This window comes from Corvus brachyrhynchos, unplaced genomic scaffold (assembly GCF_000691975.1).
Source record: "Corvus brachyrhynchos isolate BGI_N302 unplaced genomic scaffold, ASM69197v1 scaffold53, whole genome shotgun sequence".
Lineage (NCBI taxonomy): Eukaryota > Metazoa > Chordata > Aves > Passeriformes > Corvidae > Corvus > Corvus brachyrhynchos.
In genome coordinates, this window is record NW_008237681.1 from 1,549,308 (window position 1) to 1,567,951 (window position 18,644).

Here is an 18,644-nt window from a genome sequence, read left to right on the forward strand (position 1 = left end):
TTTAGTCACTAGAATTTCAACAGAACTTGGACTTCAACAGCAAAAGGAGCTTTGGCAGAGATGATACAGAGAAATGTATACTTGTTAGTTTTAGTGCCATAGACCTGATCTGATCTGGACCTGATCTGATCTACCATCCCAGATGTACAGAGTTGTCAGCATTTTCTGTATGCATCAGTATGCACACCTATCTACATATTTGTGTGTGCATTTTGCCCCAAACACACTGAAATATTAGTACTGTCATCTTTTTAAAGTAAATTCCAGGAACCCAGCTCTTTAAGAGCTACGAGAAGTCAGAAGTTGTCTTGCTTCTGACTAAGCAAGACAGGCAGAGCACAGCAGTACACAGAAGAGGGTTATGTCCTCAGAAGACACAGGAGAAGTATCAAGGGCGTAACTATTATGTGTAAGGCTTTACAGTGACTACTTTGTCAGTCAAGGCAGATTTAAGTGCTGAAGGATGACAATCTGCTGGGCTATGCAGGCAGATTTTTCAAGAGAAGCAGACCTCCTTTCCTTCCTAGTGAAATTACAAAAATCTGCCCTTTTAAGCAAAGTAAGCACATTGCTGTGAAACTGTTTATTCGGGTAAATCATCATTTGTCCACTAAAGAAACCTGCTTGAGGAATGTTCTTATCAAGTACAAGCATTACCTTCTCTATAAGGTTTCAGGTAAAGCACGCTCAGCAAGCACAGCCCCTTGGTTAAACTGCACTGGTTTTAAACAACTGCACCCTTTAAGACTGACTCGATCTAATTTTCCTCCCACCCTGCAGTAAGTATCCCTGACATCGAGCGTTACCGTACCAGGCGCCGGAAGAGGCAGAACTGGAACAAATGCAAGTTCCCCCATGGCTACTGTCTGTCACTGCCTGCTTTTATACAAACAAGTGCATCCAACTTGAGCTGCGCAGAGCAGCCTCGCCACTGCTTATCCTCCTGCCTCCTTCGGGAGCTGCCGAGCCACTCAGGGACAGCTGAGAAGTTAGGATAACAGATGATTTAAAGAAACAACATCCCCCTCCCTCTGTCCCATAGCGACTGACTCTGTAGCTGAACTCCAAAGTCAAAATATATCTATTTCTCAAAAACAGAGCTTCACGGAGTGGAAGAAGTAACAGTAATGTCCTTCTACCACACGGTGGGGATAGAGCAGGGTATTTATATAACTCCTGAGGAGGCATTTGCCCAGCTATTCCACCGTGACACCAGCTCTCAGTTACACCGTGCTGTGTCAGGGATTCTTCCTTTCCTCCCTGCCCCCGGCTCAATTTAATGGACTTCCAAAACCATGTATTTATCTCAGAGTTCCAGTACCAAAGGTTGGTGGTGGTAGCAGTAATAATAGTTCTCACTCCTCTGAATGAAACGAAGTATCCTCTAAGCAAAAGGGAAACTGGTTCCAGGGTTCCAGCTGGAGGGTGGGGGTGAGATGGGCCACACAGAATAGGGTCAAAATCTCAGATCTTTTGGGATAGAATATAAAAGATTTATACAGTTATTAAAAGAGGAAGTTACTTTCCCTCACAGGTCACAATTCATCCCCAACCACCGTTCCAACATCTCCAAAACAGTTATCATGTACTTACCCTACTCCGCAGTATATGTTTAGTCTCTTTTTTTCAAAAATGACTAGCCATATGCTGGTGTAGAGTAAGGATGACAAAACCAAAGTGCAAATTTTCCAGGAAAAAAATTCTGCTGTGCCCATATTCTGAAGTGAATAGTGAAGAGTAACTTGACGCTTTGCAATTGTGGCCACAGTGCGATAAAGCATGTAGAATTACTTTTTCAAATGAAACTGCATCATTGACTATGGAGGCATTTAGAATTTCAGACTACCCTATTCATTTCACAATTTTGAAGAGATGACTTTAAACCATGTGACAGGAAAGCACACTACCAAAATGTAGCAATATCTGGAAATTTGGTAGTAACTGTGTAACATTTATCTTCCATTTTCTCTGAAGTGTTTTAAATAAAAGACTGCAATAACCAGGTACATTTCTTCAGAGCAGAAGTTATAATTTTGAAGATAGTAAAATGAAATACTGGTAGATGGGATTTACAAACAAGTCTTTGGCAAATCTATAAAGCAAAACAAAATGCACCAGAAGCTAGGTATGAAAGCCCCTCTAAAAAGAGAAACTGTTTTTCAGTGTAAAGCTTAATAGGCAAATGGCATAAAAATCTGTGTAAGATCATTGACTTTACTAGCACAAATCCAGATGTAGTTTGGTGTCATGGAGCCTCGGGGACACTGCTCTACCTTCTGACAGTTGACTACATTGTGCTCCTCAAGCTGTATGCACAGGGACTCAAGTTTGACAGGAGGGGGTTGTTTAAGTGCATCTATTCTGCCTGCTCCAATTATCTTGTTTCTGATGCAAAAACATTTTAGAGTAATACAGTGTCAACACTGTTACAAAAGAACAGCAAAAATAATCCCATAAATGTGGTCTCCATATTTGGAAAAACAACTGAACTCTTGTGAATTTATTTAGCAATTGTTCAAGTAAGTATATTAACAGTGCGTCTGCTACAAAATCATTGGCAAAGGAGATACTAAAAGTTAGACAAGGGGTTATATATATACATATGTAGCTCCAGTATAGAAGCCATTTGTCACACTTCTTCCCACGGCACGAGGATACTTCCAATGAAATATCACACGCCTATCCAAACAATCAAGAACTACTGTTTTTGTCAATTGCTTTCTAAAGGAGAGGACAGAGTTTGTTTCTAACACATTCAATCACAGGACCCATATCCAGGGCTCAACCTGCTGTAAGACCAGAAGTGACAGAAGACCCCTCTGCATTAGTCAGTGGCAGCTGAGGACACAAGAATTTGAAGCAGCATTCAGTGGCCAGGACATGAACAGAAACTGACTGAGGGTCCTGGTGCTGCCATTACAACCCCCTGTGACTTTTTGTCTTCTCTTTACTTAGGACTGAAAGTAAGGACCTTTCCTGGCTGAGACTTCAGTGCTGTGACTGGTTGACTGTGAGTGCATTCTCCACTGGTACAATGAAATTAAAAAGAACATAATCGGGCTAAAAATCTTCCTCCATTTTCTGGGTTTTGAACTAAATGAGTTTTACTCACTGAATGCAGATGTACACATGCCTCTACCACCACAAATTTGTCAGTATGTAAGTTTTTTCCAAAGACTTGTCTCACCTTTTTTCTGAAAGAAGAAAAAACCACCCAAAAGCTAGCATATGCTGTATTAATGTAAAACCCCTAGAGGGCAACTAAGCTTCAATTTCAACCTGCATAAATATTCAGCTCCTTAACTAGTTTACAGATTATGTAAACTATTTCCTTCAACCTTGGGGGTTTTTTTTGCCTCGTTTAAAAGAAATGAATCCTTTTCATTCTCAGATCACATTACTGCTGCCTATTTAGTTTAAGTTAATCACCACTGCCCAACCAGAGACTGAGCCCTCAACCCAAGAAAGCTCAAATGTGCGCAAAAGAGAATAAAGGAAACACATGCAAAGGCTTCATTTAAAACAAAGACAGAAAACAAGCATATGAAAGTCTGAAATCACTTTCTTTGCATTAAAGACCTTTAACAATACATCTTGTTTATTATTCAGCTTAGTATTAATTTATTGCATGGCATCTGTTTTCTTGTACAGCAGTCTGGTTGCAAGTCTCACATTTATGAATTGAAGTTTACACTGTTGAGATGATTTGCCTGTTTTCCCCTACGTACCAAAATTTCAGCCTTATATATCTGGTGAACAAAAAAAAAAAAAGTGATGAAACAGGAAACAAGATATCAAGTTAGTTATGAAAAATAGTTTCTTTTAGATTTTGGTCTTGAGCTAGAGTGCAGGACTGCTGCCAGTGGTGAAAGTAAAAAGAAAACAAAAAACTAAAGTAATTGGAGACATAAAAGTAAAAAGCCTACATTCAACTCCAAGTGTTCTTCCCAAATTTTAAAACTGGTAACCAGTGTCCAGCTGAGCCTTGCTTGCCATGAACCAGCAGGCATCAACTGCCTTTCCCCTACTCCCATCAGATCTTGTTGGGAGCTGAAAGACACTTACTATCCTGCCAGTCCACACCTGCACAGAACCTGCAGGGACACTGATGCTTAGTGTCAGAGCAGGCACTAACAAACCAACGGGATTCCCAAGATATGGAAGCAACCAGAGACAGACAGGAAAGAAACAGCTCAAAGGAATCCTTAGGAAATGCTTGCAAATTCCAAGGGTTTCTAAACAGATTTTGCAGGAGATCAAATACCCAAACAAAAACTGATAGCACTGTCATCCTTGCTTTATGCATATCAACACCATGGCCCATATGCTTTGATCATGACAGTTCTCCTTCATTTATGGTTTTACCACCATTTACATGTCTGAACAGAGACTAAGACTACCAGTGGAATTCACTTTACCTCATTTTAGCCACCTAAAATTTCCATGTCCCACCCAAAGCTAATTCTGCAAGTACCTTGCCATCCTTGTTGCCTTGAGCCTTGACAGGGAAGGGGTAGGAGGACAGGGAAGAGAGAGAGAGAGAGAGAGAGAGAGAGAGACAGAGAGAGAGAGAGAGAGAGAGGGAGGACTACTGCTGGAATAAGATGTCTCCCATCCTACATGACTTAACCAAAAACCAAAGGAGGAGTTTGAGGAGCTGACTTAAGTCTCCAAGGGTGTTCCACTTACAAGGGTTTCCTTTCTGAACGCTGCAGAACAGGATGAAGTAACTTCCATCCCCCCTGAGCTTTGAGAGAATGCAGAAGGGAGAAGAGGAAGGCTAGGCTCTATTTCTTACTCAAATTCATCACTTCCGATTGCCTGAAATACAACAAGCTTTAGGTGTTTGCTCTGACTTTTTTGCTACAAGTTCAGCCAAGGCTTAGAGACCCAAGGACTTGAAAACTGTTAGTACAAAAATGCCCAATCAAAATGTTTTTGTACAATCAGGGTCTGGACACACAAAAGACTTGCTACTACCAGATCTCTTTAGACAGATGCCCACGGCACAGTAGAACCCAAACATCAGTGTGTCAACCTTATAATCAAATGTAAAATAAGACATTGACTATATTACATTAGAAACAAGGGAATTCTACCTGCTTCACACAGAACAATTATAGTCACTGTTACAATTTACTGTTTATGTGAAACGTATCTGGCTGAACCTGATACCACAACCTGAACGTTATTACCTCTAAGTACTTTTAACACACTTCACAGAGGTGATTATTTCTCCTCTTTATTAGAGTGGCTGAATTAGCTTTCAGGCAAGTCAAATATTAGGGCCACAGAGATCTGTAACATCAGGTCTGGAACAAACAGCACTGCAGTGAAACCACTGCAGAAAAGGAAATTATGAGACCAGAACTGTTCATCTGAATTACTGTTGGGAGAAGGTAGCCAAAGCAAAAGTTTGCAACTCTGTTAAATATCTTCCTTCTATAGAATTGCAAAATTATTTTTTGGGGTTGTAATTTACTAGGTATTCTCTGCCCAACAATGAATGTTTCCCAATGGTTTATGCACAGTCGGTAACTAGTATTTGCATGAATTTGACAACAGAGTGAAGAGGACAAATTCCCCCAACAGTATTTTGGTTTAAAAATGTGGAAGTTTTATAGCTACTCAACAGATGGAGCATATCAAAATGAACTTACACGACAGTCTAGCTGAAGCAAAAGCATCTTTTGAACACCATTCTCACTCTCCACAAAGGACTCACAACTTCCTCATGCTGTTTGGAATGTATAAAATAAAAAAAATCATCACACATACATCCATGAATATGCTTTTTAATTCCCTTAAATTTGGAATAGTTTTCAAAGTATGGGGACACCTCTATTACAAAGAGAAAGCTGAAAAACCATTAATACTATTACTCAACTGTCATGAAGCATTGTTACATGTAGCTAATATAAAATATTTTAAACATAGGACTTTTAATACAAGTCATTGAAGACACCAGACAAGCTGTGAGCTCTTCTAGCACCCCATTAAACATTAGTTGATTACTATTTAAATCTTAAGTTATATAACCCCAAACAGTATACATTCTTTTATATTCCTGTTTTCCATATTCTATGGAAAGCAATGCTAAGTTTCTGTTCATTAACTAGATTATGCTGAAGCCTATATTAAGCATAAAAAACCCAAACCACTCAGAAAACACATGCAAAGAAACATGAGGAGGCAATCAGGACAGATAAGAAATGACAAAGATTATCTACACCAGAGAAAAATAAAGAGTACTTTTCACTATTGGTCTTATGAATCATTTTGACTGGGCTGTCAGATTCACTGTAGAAAATTATCACCCCAAAGGCAGGAAAAAAGGTAATGAGCAACATAGTTTGAAGTTGCAGACTGTGGTCATTCTTGTTTATTGGATATAATTTTCTTCAACCTGAAAGCATGAGTTCTCCCTGTGAATTTAAATGTCTTTTTTAACATCACAGCATTAAAGATTTTGGGGGTTTGTGTTTAAAATTCTTCATGCTCCTGAAAACAACTCTGGAATCTCATGGTTCAACACCTTCCCTAAGCCATTTTGGGGACTCTGATAGAAATAGTTTTCCGGAATGGTTACTGAACAAGTCTTTTATTTTTCTTTTTCCCTTTTGCCTGTTTAACATAAATCAGATCATTCTATTTCTTCCCATTTAAAGTCCTGCTTTTGTTCAGATCACTACCAGGAATCTGCCCAATGTATGAGAACATAAATTGCTTGATACACAAAGAAAAGTTAGTTTAGGCATTGAACCCCCAAAAAACTTAGAAAGCAAAAAGCATTATTTGAATGGTAAAATAAAACTAAGCACTGAAACAGGCTGTCTATAGTAGCTGAAACATTAACCTGATTACAGGACAAACACAGGCATATTAGGTATGGCCCCAAGAGAAGATGATGGCCCAAAGTATCTTCTCAAAGTCCTTTCCAGACCTGCATCCCTTTTAATGCTTGATAAGTGTGCCCTCCAAGGGCATGTAGGTTTGATAAGTATTTCACAGAACTGAAGTTCATGCTTTTGAAGCATAGTTGGACCAGTCCAGATCGCATAAAGAAGTCCTACTTTCAACTCTCTCCTATGTCTTTCCACATTATCCACTTTCTGTACATTTTCCACATATTAAACCATAGCATTCAGAAGTTCTTTCTGCCAACATTAGCTATGTCTCCCTAAAATAACTTTTTAAAAGTCTGACAGTCTACAGCCATAGGTGAGATTACATCTCAAGCCACAACTCTGCAGTGCTTTGTTTTCATGAACTTCATGTGCATCCTGTAACACTATGGGACATTTCGGTCACCAAGAAACAAAGCAGGACCTGTATTGAGCATGGCATGCAAATGTAACAGTAACTTTCTGAGTCTGTGCTTCAAAAAGGACTACTTAAATATCCCTGCAATATGTTGTTGATCTGAAAGCTTGAAGGGCATATTTAGTGTATATTGAAGAGGGGGAAAAAGAAGAATGACTAGCACCTCCTTGAGAGATTCCGGATCACAGCCAGAAAGAAAGAAAACTGTAAAGTGTATGACACTATAGGTGAAGAAAGTAATACAAGGAAATTCTGAACTTGAATATCAGAAGCCCAAAAAAAAAAGGCATCACAGACTTAAAGAAATGTTTATTTAAACTCATTTTAGGAAAAAGGTAAGAAGGCAGATCTCTTAGTACCATAATTAAAGCCCCAAATTCCCTACAACCATTTCAAGTCCTTCCCAATACAGTGGATAAATACCAAGAAAAGAATCTGTTCATTCCATCCAAGGTAAATTTTCGTGCACAGGTCCTCTACATTACCTTCTTCAAAATTCCTACTATAAGTTCCTTTCCTACTCATTATCCCATCAGAATGATTACCTTCCCTCCATTCCATGATTCCTTTCAAGCCCTTAACTAGTATCCCTCTCAAATCTAGAATACAGCAGCTAAACTGCTTTTCTTGTTCCCTTATCATAAATTTAACACCTCATCCATACCTCCAAAGCTCTGTACAGCTCTAGCATTCCTTGACCATCCCATTTCCTATCCTCTGACCAGCTCTGCACCTCTTGATTCCTCATCCAAAACACCTCTTGCCTTCTGTTATACAATTACACTTCCTGTAGAGGCATCTATCCAGATCTGAGGCAGCAAACGTTACAGGGACTCCTTTCTGCAAGACTATTAAAAATAAAATTCAGAGGGATGACAATACAGCACAAATGTTTTATGACCTTTCATTATGTAGCCTTTACTCCTTTCTCAGGCATCAGACCTTTAAGTAGAACACTCTTCAGAGCATAAATCTCCCTACTCTTTTTCTAGGCAGCACCACACAGATAACTACTGGAAAGCAATTACAACAGCAACAAAACTGGGGGTGGGAAAGAGGTGGATTATTTTTTGTTGCTGTTGTTATTAAAAGGACCTTAAAAATAATTTACAAGAGCATAGTTTTACTCATCAACAGGCAACATTGTTTCTACTATAAGAACAACCTTGTGTATTGTCAATGTTACCACATGGCCAATTAATTACTACATCAAAGAGTAAGTGCTAGAGGGACAACTCAGTTTGAGCTACGCAATCTTTAGAACTACTGTTCTACTTGGAAAAAGAAGCTTAAAAAGTTTTCATTCCAAAACAGCATGAAAACTTGAGATTTCATTGTTTTCAGAAAGCAATGAAGAACACTTAGAACACCACATCTTGTTGAAAGTGTATTTGCCAAACTACAGTTCAACTTTTACTTGGGTTCCCTCATTGCCTGATAAGACCTGTGATTTCTGCCCCTTTTTTTGGACTGGCTCTGCTGACTCATAACATTCTACACAAAGATATGCACAACAGGTATAGGTCTCCAATCTACAGGAAAAAATGGAGATCAGAACTACAGCTCTCATAATCCACCGCCTCATTAAATCAAAGCATATTATGTAAAATCACAACTCCTATTCTGATTTCCATTTATTATTAATTCCTGTTGAGCTTCACTTCAATTTCTGAGATTCGGATAAGCAATTTTCTTTGGCAAATACACTTGTCAACTTCATGTGTTTTCTAAAGAATGGACAGAAGCTTTCCCCTATCACCCTATGCTGAATACAAGGTCAATACATTGCTTTTAGGCTGCCTGAATGCTCACTATTTATTGTATTTCTGAATACAAAAAGTAGCTACTTTTTGACCAAACTAAGTTTTCATTCTGACTTCAATAGTTGAAAAATAACCTATTTTCTGTGTGAAAGCAACCCCAGGGTAATATTAATAATTCATATACAACATAAATATTTATACACAGACAATGGGAATACAGCATGACCTCTTAAAACTATTAAGATTTATTTACACTAAGTGCTAAGTGTGTAACTGTTGAATGTAGTATCTAAGAGGGGTTTATAATCCAAAACTGCAGAGCAGCTACTTAATACACTGTAAAGGACAGGCAGCGAAAATAACAGCTACTGTGAGTCACATGTACTGCCACGAATAGTGCATTGCTCTGTCCACCTACGCCACAGTAACACCTTCCTGCAACACTCTAACGCTGCACCCCTAGGTTATTACCACCATCAACAGAATGGATGCAAAAAACCCCTTACAGAATCCCAAGTTTGCGCTCACTTGCTGGTAATAAGAATGACTGACACAGAAGAATCAAAATGTGTCCACTGGGAAAGAAAACTATGAGATCAGCAAATACTGTATATAATATCTGGGAAAAAGGCATTAGTAAGTGGCTAGAACCGTAATCAGGCTACCCTCGCTCTTTTGTTGGGAGCAGCACTTGACCATGTCTCCTCCACTATGGACACTCACCTCACGGGGTTCCCTAAAGACTGATCTAAACACCATGAAATACCCCAAGATCAGTAGATACAGGCAAGGTTCAATTTCTCTATTTTTATAGTTTGTGCCAATCTTACCTCAGCAGGACCCTAAGACATGAAACCAGCTATTCAATCTACCACTGTAGAGTGCACTAATGGAGAACAGGAAATAATTAGAGCACATAAAAGCCATATACATCAAAGCTAGCGCCATTCCTGAAAAAACAAGTTTGGAGAAATTATGACAGAGAAGAGACTTTTACACTTTTCTCATCACTAGGCAAAGAATTTCCAGGTACAGAAGTCAAATGAAGACAGCAACAATGATTCAGATTTAATGGGGAGTTTGTCAGGGAGTAGTAATATGACCAAAGGGTAGAAACAACTGATGATCCTGATGCTTCATTGCAAGTTCAACTCTTCCAGCATTCTAAGAAATTATACAAAAGGACAAAGGCAATTGGTTTTTTCCTTTCCTTACATACAGTTAAAGTACTCCCATTCTGCAGATGCTAAAACACTATGAATCTATAGTCTGGAAGAATATTTTCCTCCTAAAACTGGCTTACCAACTAAACACCACAGTACAATAATTGTATCTCACCATAAGAGCTGCAAAAGAAGCAATCCTATTGTTCAACTTTCAGCAGTTAGTTTGGTGAGTGCTCTTGTAATGGATATTACTACCGTGTATTAAAATAATCCAAAAACCACACAGGCATCCTCTATTTAAACCAGCATTAGTTAAGAACATGTAATTAACCTGGGCTATGTTAATATATTTATGCTGGACAGGGAAATCAATTTGAAATCCAGGATCTTAGCTGGAAACCAATAAAATCTGCAACTTGAGAAAAGCAAATTGAAAGACTGGACAAAACATAGATAACCTCTCGAGGTTCTCATCTATGAGCTCTAAACTACCAATATCACTTTAATATCTATACATAAAAATCTCTACCAGGTAAGAGAATCAAAATCAAGACAAGGCTTGTAAGATATGGCAACCTGGCTGAAATTGATATTCATTAGAGTACTCTTTGCATGAATAGGAGCATTTGGACTCTGTGGTCTTTATCAGAGCCCCAGCTGGTAATGGTTGAAGGTTAATGCCTTACCCCATTCTGTTCAATTTTCTGTCCTAATTAGTCCTCTAAATCTATAGCTGTGAGCACCAAGTGTCTGTGCTCAAAAGAAACTAATTAATGCTAGCAAATTAGATCAAGTCCAAAGATCCAACAGCCAAACTCTTAAATGCTCCTTGTTAATAGGAAGTGTAGCTGTCAATAACTGCTGTTGGTGACTATAATGAGGCCTCTTTCTTTCACTGAAAGTGATTTCATTTCTCTTTGTCCCTGTAAAAGCTGTTCCATTCCCTAATAAATTAAAAAAAAAAAAATCCCCACAAACTAAGTTGCAGTGGTAAAGCTAGCAGTCTGACCCATTTCTTGTCATCAGCTGGGTTGAAATGACATGGAGGGGGAAAGAACAAAAATAATCAAACAGGACAAGTTCCCACCCTGAACATTTTCTCCGAAGTCCTACAAACTAGTCAGAACACTGAAAGCAATACAGTATGCCCTAATATATCTTTTCTATAAATTACCTTAGGGTAGTTAATGCTGTTATCATTCACACAAACAAACAAACAAACAAACCCACACAGATCTAGAATCTCATTTCTTCAAATTCTAATTTACATATAGCTGTTCTCTCTGCCCAGTTTGTTGGAGCAAAGCTCAATATACCATAATCCCTCTAGAGATTGTATTAATTCACATAGTTAAATGTGATGAGAGTAAATGCTCATTGGAAATATATAGCACTGAATAATTTTTTCCAAAATAAAAGCAATTGTGTGCAAACAAGAACATAATATAAAAATTCAGCATCTTACTCTCGAGGAACGCTAGCCAGAAAAAAAGCACATAGTTATTTACTACCAGCACTAAATATAACTATTAAAACATCTAAAATAATTTAAATAACTGACAACTGCACAACACATACAACATAATGTAATATCAACAGCTTCCTACAGGGTCATGTGGTCGCACACAATATGATGATAATATACTTCAATATTCAGATAATAAACACAGCAACAGAGGACAACAGTTTTCTTCCACTCTCCACCTGCTGAATTGAAACTATGTCCCCAAATTATACTAACCTTCCTCTCACAAAAATGAAGTTGCAGATAATAATGCAGCATTCTTTTTTCATTCTCATAAGAGAAGGATACTGTGGTCATAACAAATCTATGATTCCTCCCATGTAACCACTCAGGTTTTCCACCAAACTCTGAATAATATGGACATAAGCACATATAAGCAATTTCTGATCACAGCAGCTCAATCTAAAAAAAGGTACCAGCAGCTGTCATGTTAACTCATTGATTTTTATCAGTCACTTGATCTTTTTGCTTTGGTCAATTAGAAGATCACTGTGTTCTAAGATACTGCTAAGACATGTGAACTTAAAAAAAAAATTGTAAGGACTATATTTTCACAATGAGGCAAAGTGGATAGCGAAGTTCAGCTGTAAATGGTGACTTTAGTTTCAATTTGCTTTAATACAAGAAGACCCATCAAAATTTTTAAGTAGAGCTGTCACGTAATTTCCCTCTACTATCAGTCTTAGCATCTTCTGGTGTCAGAACTGTAGGTACCAACAGGTTAATCCTCCCTCAGCATCCAACAAGGGTTGGCAACAATTAACAGAACTTGGCCTGCAATACCAAGGTAAGTGAGCAACATCAAGGAAAATTTGCTAAGGATTTCACACATTTCATTATCTGCATTTCTGACAGAAAAGTATAAAATAATTTTTTTTTAAGAAGGAATATCTAGAGGTGTGTTTGGGCATTTAAATGTACAGCACCACATGTAGTTCAATCAGAAATTTCTTTGGATTTATGGACCTTGATATGTCAGGTGTAAGGGTCATGGTCTAGAGCAGGTGGCCCCTACGGGGACAGAGATAATGTCAGTGACAGGACTGTTGAGTAACTGCACATTATCAAAACTCTGGATGACACTGGTCATACTCAGCTGTAGAGAAGCCTGCAGTAGTGTTGCATCCCATCATCTTCACTAAGTATCAACATGAGCCCTGAGGAGGAGAGGGCTAATGGGAAATCTGGAGAATGGGAGGAGGGTGGTTGCTTGGAAATGTCCTTTTCCAGCCACACTTTCCCAACCATTTCTTAAAGCCCTGCCAAGTATCATGAGATTTTTTCAGCAATGTGACTCCAGTTGCTTTAATTTCACAGCTCCTACAGGCAACAGAATGATCATAACTGTTCTCCAGTGAAGGTCCTCAACTTGGCACAAGTTAGAAATACCTTCCTGGTGTGTCTCTCATAAAAAATTTTAAAATAAATAATTTTTTTTTTTTTAAAGGGACAGAACAACTTGTCATCTTGATCAATGGATGTTTCTCACAATATGCTTCAAATAAGAAATGGCTACATTTACTTCACCATCTTTCTACTGGCAGAACCAGGCAGAGTTGAACTATCTATCCCCGTATTCACCCCGAAAAGCATGTAGTTCCATTTCCTACTTGAATCCTTGAACCCTACAAAGGAGCATCAGTTACAGAAGATGTCTGCAGGTCCTTCTTGGTGACCTTAAAGACCCAAATGCAGATGATGTACCAGTAACAAACAAAAAAATTCAGAGGAAAATAGAACTTAAACCCCTTATCTCTGGAGGAAGTTGTTCTTCTCCCGGAAAAAAAGGCTGTGAGGTTTTGGAAGGTGGGCAGAAATGCTTAACAATACAACAAATACACAAAACATCTACAATAAATATAATACAGAACTAATTTATTTCAAGACTGACTCTGTGACCCAGTAATTTCTTTTTGGGATCTCAATTCAAGACAACTTCTTCACAGTCTAAACCCACAACATCTCAAAGTCACTCAGCTGTTTCTATTTTCCAAGCCAAGTAACCCAAAATTAAACCAAATTAAGCTGACAGTCCAAGTTTGTGTATTTCTGTTACCAAAAAAACGCCATCAGCTCAGTTTCAGAATCCGTAACTTCGAACAGCGGAGTAAGTGCTCTCAAGAAATTAGACAAATTTTTCTGTAGAAATGGTCAAGAATCAACCACAGCTCTTGCAGTTTTTTCCATAACTGTCCCTAGTTCTAGAGCATGGAGTCATGGAAAGCAAAGCACAGCTGGATGAAATTACAGAACTTTTGATGTGCTAAAGATCACCATTCTGATGAAGAAGCTTATTCATATTTAAATTTTATAACTGGAAATTAAAGCAAACCAGGAAAACAGCTTGCTTCAGAAATTATTTCATAAAAGCAATACGTGAGGGAGGCAATGGCTAGTAAACAATCCTTTTAGCTACTTAGGTTTAAAATGCCAAGGACGTGCTGATACAGAAATATATAATTTAATATTATTTCAGGCAAACTCATGCTACAGTTTGTAAAATTACAGTGAAACATTCCTGTATGACACTGTTGTTGGGGTTTTTTGTTTGCTTGCTTTTTAACACTTTTGCCCACAATTTCAGATACACGCATACAGTGCATGGATATGAACACAATAAAGCAAATTTACATAATGGTCACAGAAAATTGACTAGTGTTTCCCAGAAAGCATGTTAACAGAATTACTACCCAAGTTAACAAAATTACTAACATATCCATTTTCACTGAACAAAGTGCTTGAAACTCTTAAATCACACAAAAATTATTCGGAAACTGAGAGATACAAAATTCTTAAGTAACATGCAGCACACACAAGAACTTATACTGGAACAATCTGAAAATAAAGTTGTAAGCAAATTTAAATGATCTAAGTAAAATGAAATATGACCAGACACAATACTTAATTGTTCTTAAAAATTATCAGGTGGACATATTTTCCATGGTTATTTCATCCCTAAGCCATTTTGGTAGGCTAACAACCAAGCACAGCAATGAGCCACCCATTTAACTGTGCACTAGGGTAGCAGGATGACTTCTTAAGTTAACAAAACCTTTACTTTTTATTTATTTTTGTAACGCTTGGGGTTTCTTTTCCCTGGACGGCTCTGGAACACGTGCTGGACAGGCTGTCATTACTTGCATTATTAGCTCTGATAAGCACACAGCTCTAGGTGGTATAGCTGCAGGCTAAGGTACCGGGCTGGGTACAGATGGACCCCTGTGCTCATGCAGAGCACTATTGAATGTATAGGGGCTCCCCATAGGGACACATGTGAACCCAGCCTGATCAAGCCAATTGTAAAGGCCCATACTTGTGGAATAGCTTTATTTCCTATACTACCGATGCATTTATCACAATTTCCTAAAGACAGAAAGAAACAAAGGTCTACTAATAGGAGTTTCTAAAACATAAACTTAGCATAAAGCAGAAAAATCCTATATTGAGAGAAAGTTAAATGAGTATCTCTGCCCTCAGTGTAAACAACTCCATTTCATGCATGTGTGTGCACTCCACAGCACACAAACCAAGTCGCAGGAGCTTTGATTACTTAATTACACAGCTTATGTTCATAGCTTATAATTGTTTACAGCATAAAAAGCATAGCCTATTTACTCTGATTAACACCTATCCCTGTGTACTAACAAGACAAATTTATTCCAGGAATAATCTCACAATAGATTTATGAGATGATAAATCTACTGATAACAAAACTGCTTAAGCTTCATTTCCCATGGTTTGGTCTCTCCCCTCCATCCAGATAAAAAGGTGTACAACAAAACAACTGAAGCTATGCTACCACCTTTTTATTTTAATACAGGTATCAATGTGGGGTTTTGCTTGCCTATTTGATAAAGAAAAATTGTTTCAGAAATACTCAGTTTCCACTTCTAATTTTCACACAATTTGATCAAAGCTGGCTTACAGGTGACAGAGGAATGACAGGAGATAGATGTATCCATGAACCTTATTTTCCTAAAGATATACAACTAAACTCTATACAGGAGAAAGAAGGAAGAAATTATAGTTTTGCCTAACATCACAGAAAGAGAAAAACTGGAACATTTGGCTTTAAAATTTATAGAAAGAAAAAGATGGAGAAGCTTCAAGGTAATGGTCCACAACTCACAGCTCAAGAACCTACATTGCAAGCAACATTGGTTGCTGCCACAGAAAATGAAGATGCTGAAACCAAAGTCATGTTACAAGTCATGTTACACAGAGAAAGTTCAGAGGATAATAACACATACACATTGTTTGGTTAACCTCAAACAATATTATACAAATAGCAAGCTCTCAAAATACTTTTAATCGACATCTTCTTTCAAATGACCCACATTGCTGCAACTGCTTTTCATCTTCAGTTTTCTTCCCCAAAAGGTATAGAGTTCAAAGTAAAAATGATTCAACTTTTCTTCAAATGAAAAAAAAAGGTCTGTTAAGTCCTTCTGGCAGCACTGGAAGGCACCTGTTACATGATGACCTTTCCTTTTGCAGATATTACTCTAACACTACTTTTTCATATTTTTTGGAGAACCTCTAAAAGCAGCTGCTTAAAAATACACTTGTTCACTTTACCTGGACTTTACTCTAAACCTAGTGATAAAAACTTCAGAAACTTCCTTTGAAGTTTCTTAAATAATAGCAAAATACAAATACATGCCATTGGGGAAACAATTGTTCTTCCTGCCATGGTAAAAGTCACTGAAATAATTCAGGGAAAACAATATGGCAACAAACTAAAATGCATTCCTTTGTCAGTAAATAGTGTTGGAAGAGCACAGAAGACACTGCTGAATACTTGAAGAAACAAGTGTGAAAACAAGTTAAACGGTGTGGAAGGTTTGCTATACAGCTGAGTGAAAGTATAGAAGTTTCTAACTTCTCTCACCTTGTGGTATTTGCATTTCAACAGCATTTCAACAATGAAATGCACAAAGACCTTTTTTTTTTTTGTGAGCCACTGAAGGAAAGATGTACTGGAGAAGATCTATTCTCAACAAGAAGTTTCCTGAATAAAAAACAATGTATTATAGAAAAACTGTGCAAATGTAGCCACTGATGGAGCAGCTGCTTTGACTGGAGTAAAAAAGGGATTCCAGACCCAGGCTACAGAGAGCACTGCACACGAAACTTCCTCACTGCATCCCTCAGGGGTGAGCTATTGCAGCAAAGTGGTTGGAGTCAGGAGTGCACAAAATGCTACAGGATGACATCAATGTTAGAACTTGACAAAAACAAGCCCTTCAAACAGTGGTACCTTTATCAGAGTTTGTAATGAGGTGGGGAAGGTCCATGAAAATCGCTGGCACCACACAGAGGTTTTCTGGATAACTCGTGGCAAAGTGCTTAAAAGAGTTGTCTTTTCTAAAAAAATGTGTCAGGTTTGACAAGTACTCCAAATTCACTGACGTTTTTGGTGATGACAAGTGGCTGTGAGCAGTTTGCTACCTAGCAGGAATTTCCAAAAACTAAACATTCAACATGCCCCTTCAAGGTGAAGGTGTCATTTTAACAACGAGTAAGAAAGTAACTCCTTTGCAAAAGAAACTTGTGCTTTGGAGAAAGCATCTTGAAAACAGGTATTTGGATACGTTCACCTAATGATCTAATTTTTGGTTTGGTTTTGTTGGTGAACAAAACATGTGTCACCTATGAAAACCTCCTATATATGTACACTTTAAAAGGATATAAACAGAACTCTCTGACCTCTTAAAAATCGTCCCAAGGAGAGTTTTAGGTTGAAAACACTGACATGCAACACCTTCTCATTAGCTTGGAAGAACAACTGATTGACATCAGGTGAAAGGATCATTTATTAGCCCAATTTCAAGCAAAACCTTTGCAAAACTTCTGGATAGGACTGAAAAATGAGTATTTTTCAAAATACTTTTACATTTTCAAAAAGTAAAATTTGGTAAGTGCAAGCAACTATGTACTTCTTCCATGGGGATCTATGCATCTCTGCAAGACATATTTTTCAGGCATGACACCCATTAAGATCAAGTACTGAAATAAACTGAACTTACAACCAGACATTCAAATTCCAATATAAGAGTGTTAAAGATTTTAAAAATTATGATGCATGTTCAGTCATATAGATCTCAACAAGAAGTACTGTTATTAACAGTAATCCTTTTAGATTGATAAATAGCTTAAAAATATTTTAAAGTACTGTTTATTTCATTTTTATCTCATCCTTTTTTAACTTCTATTTTTATGTTTTATAATGTCCATAACATACAAGTACAGTGATACATTTACATAATTTATAAATGAATATATTGGGATTGTGCAGTCAGAAATTTCTTTACCGAAGGGGTGCATGAACAAAAGGAGTTTAGAGAGCACAGATCTGGATGACTGGATGCAAATGCCCTCTACTGAAAGCCAACATTTGTACAGAGTAAATCTGTGGCTTTTCATCCATTCTTACATCCCTCTTATAGCAGCATTCTTGGCTAACCTGTATGTAAGTAGCTCTCAGCAGAGGTAGTGATACCACTTTAAAGAGTTATTGTCCAGTACTCCTCAACAGAAAATAAAAACAGAAGTGCACTGCATCACCCTGTTTCAACATTTGTCTAGTAACATGTGTGTGTTCATGTGCATGGACCATCTCAGTGCTGGGGCAGGGAAAGGATGCAGTCAGTTGGGGATATTTAAACAAATTTATTATAATGAGAGATGCCTTAACTGAAGGTTTACATGAGGCAATTTAATTTATGTAAGTATTAAATAATACACACAGAAACACAATAACTCTTGCACTGCTCTGCACCACATAGTCCAGACTGAGATGTGAAAACTTTTGTATTAATCATACCAAATTCTACAGCCCTTGAGAACAAGTCATTTTGGAAAATA

At 37.8% G+C, this 18,644-nt stretch overlaps 1 protein-coding gene and 1 long non-coding RNA gene across 2 annotated transcripts in view; one reads left to right on the forward strand and one right to left on the reverse strand.

Moving 5' to 3' along the window:
* Positions 1–18,644, reverse strand: part of CMC1 (C-X9-C motif containing 1) — a 29,997-nt gene that overhangs the window by 11,043 nt on the left and 310 nt on the right. The window lies entirely within an intron of this gene.
* LOC108446198 lies at positions 1,663–13,661 on the forward strand. The gene is made up of 2 exons (XR_001861321.1): positions 1,663–3,010; positions 13,225–13,661. It is a non-coding gene; the product is annotated as an uncharacterized LOC108446198 (long non-coding RNA).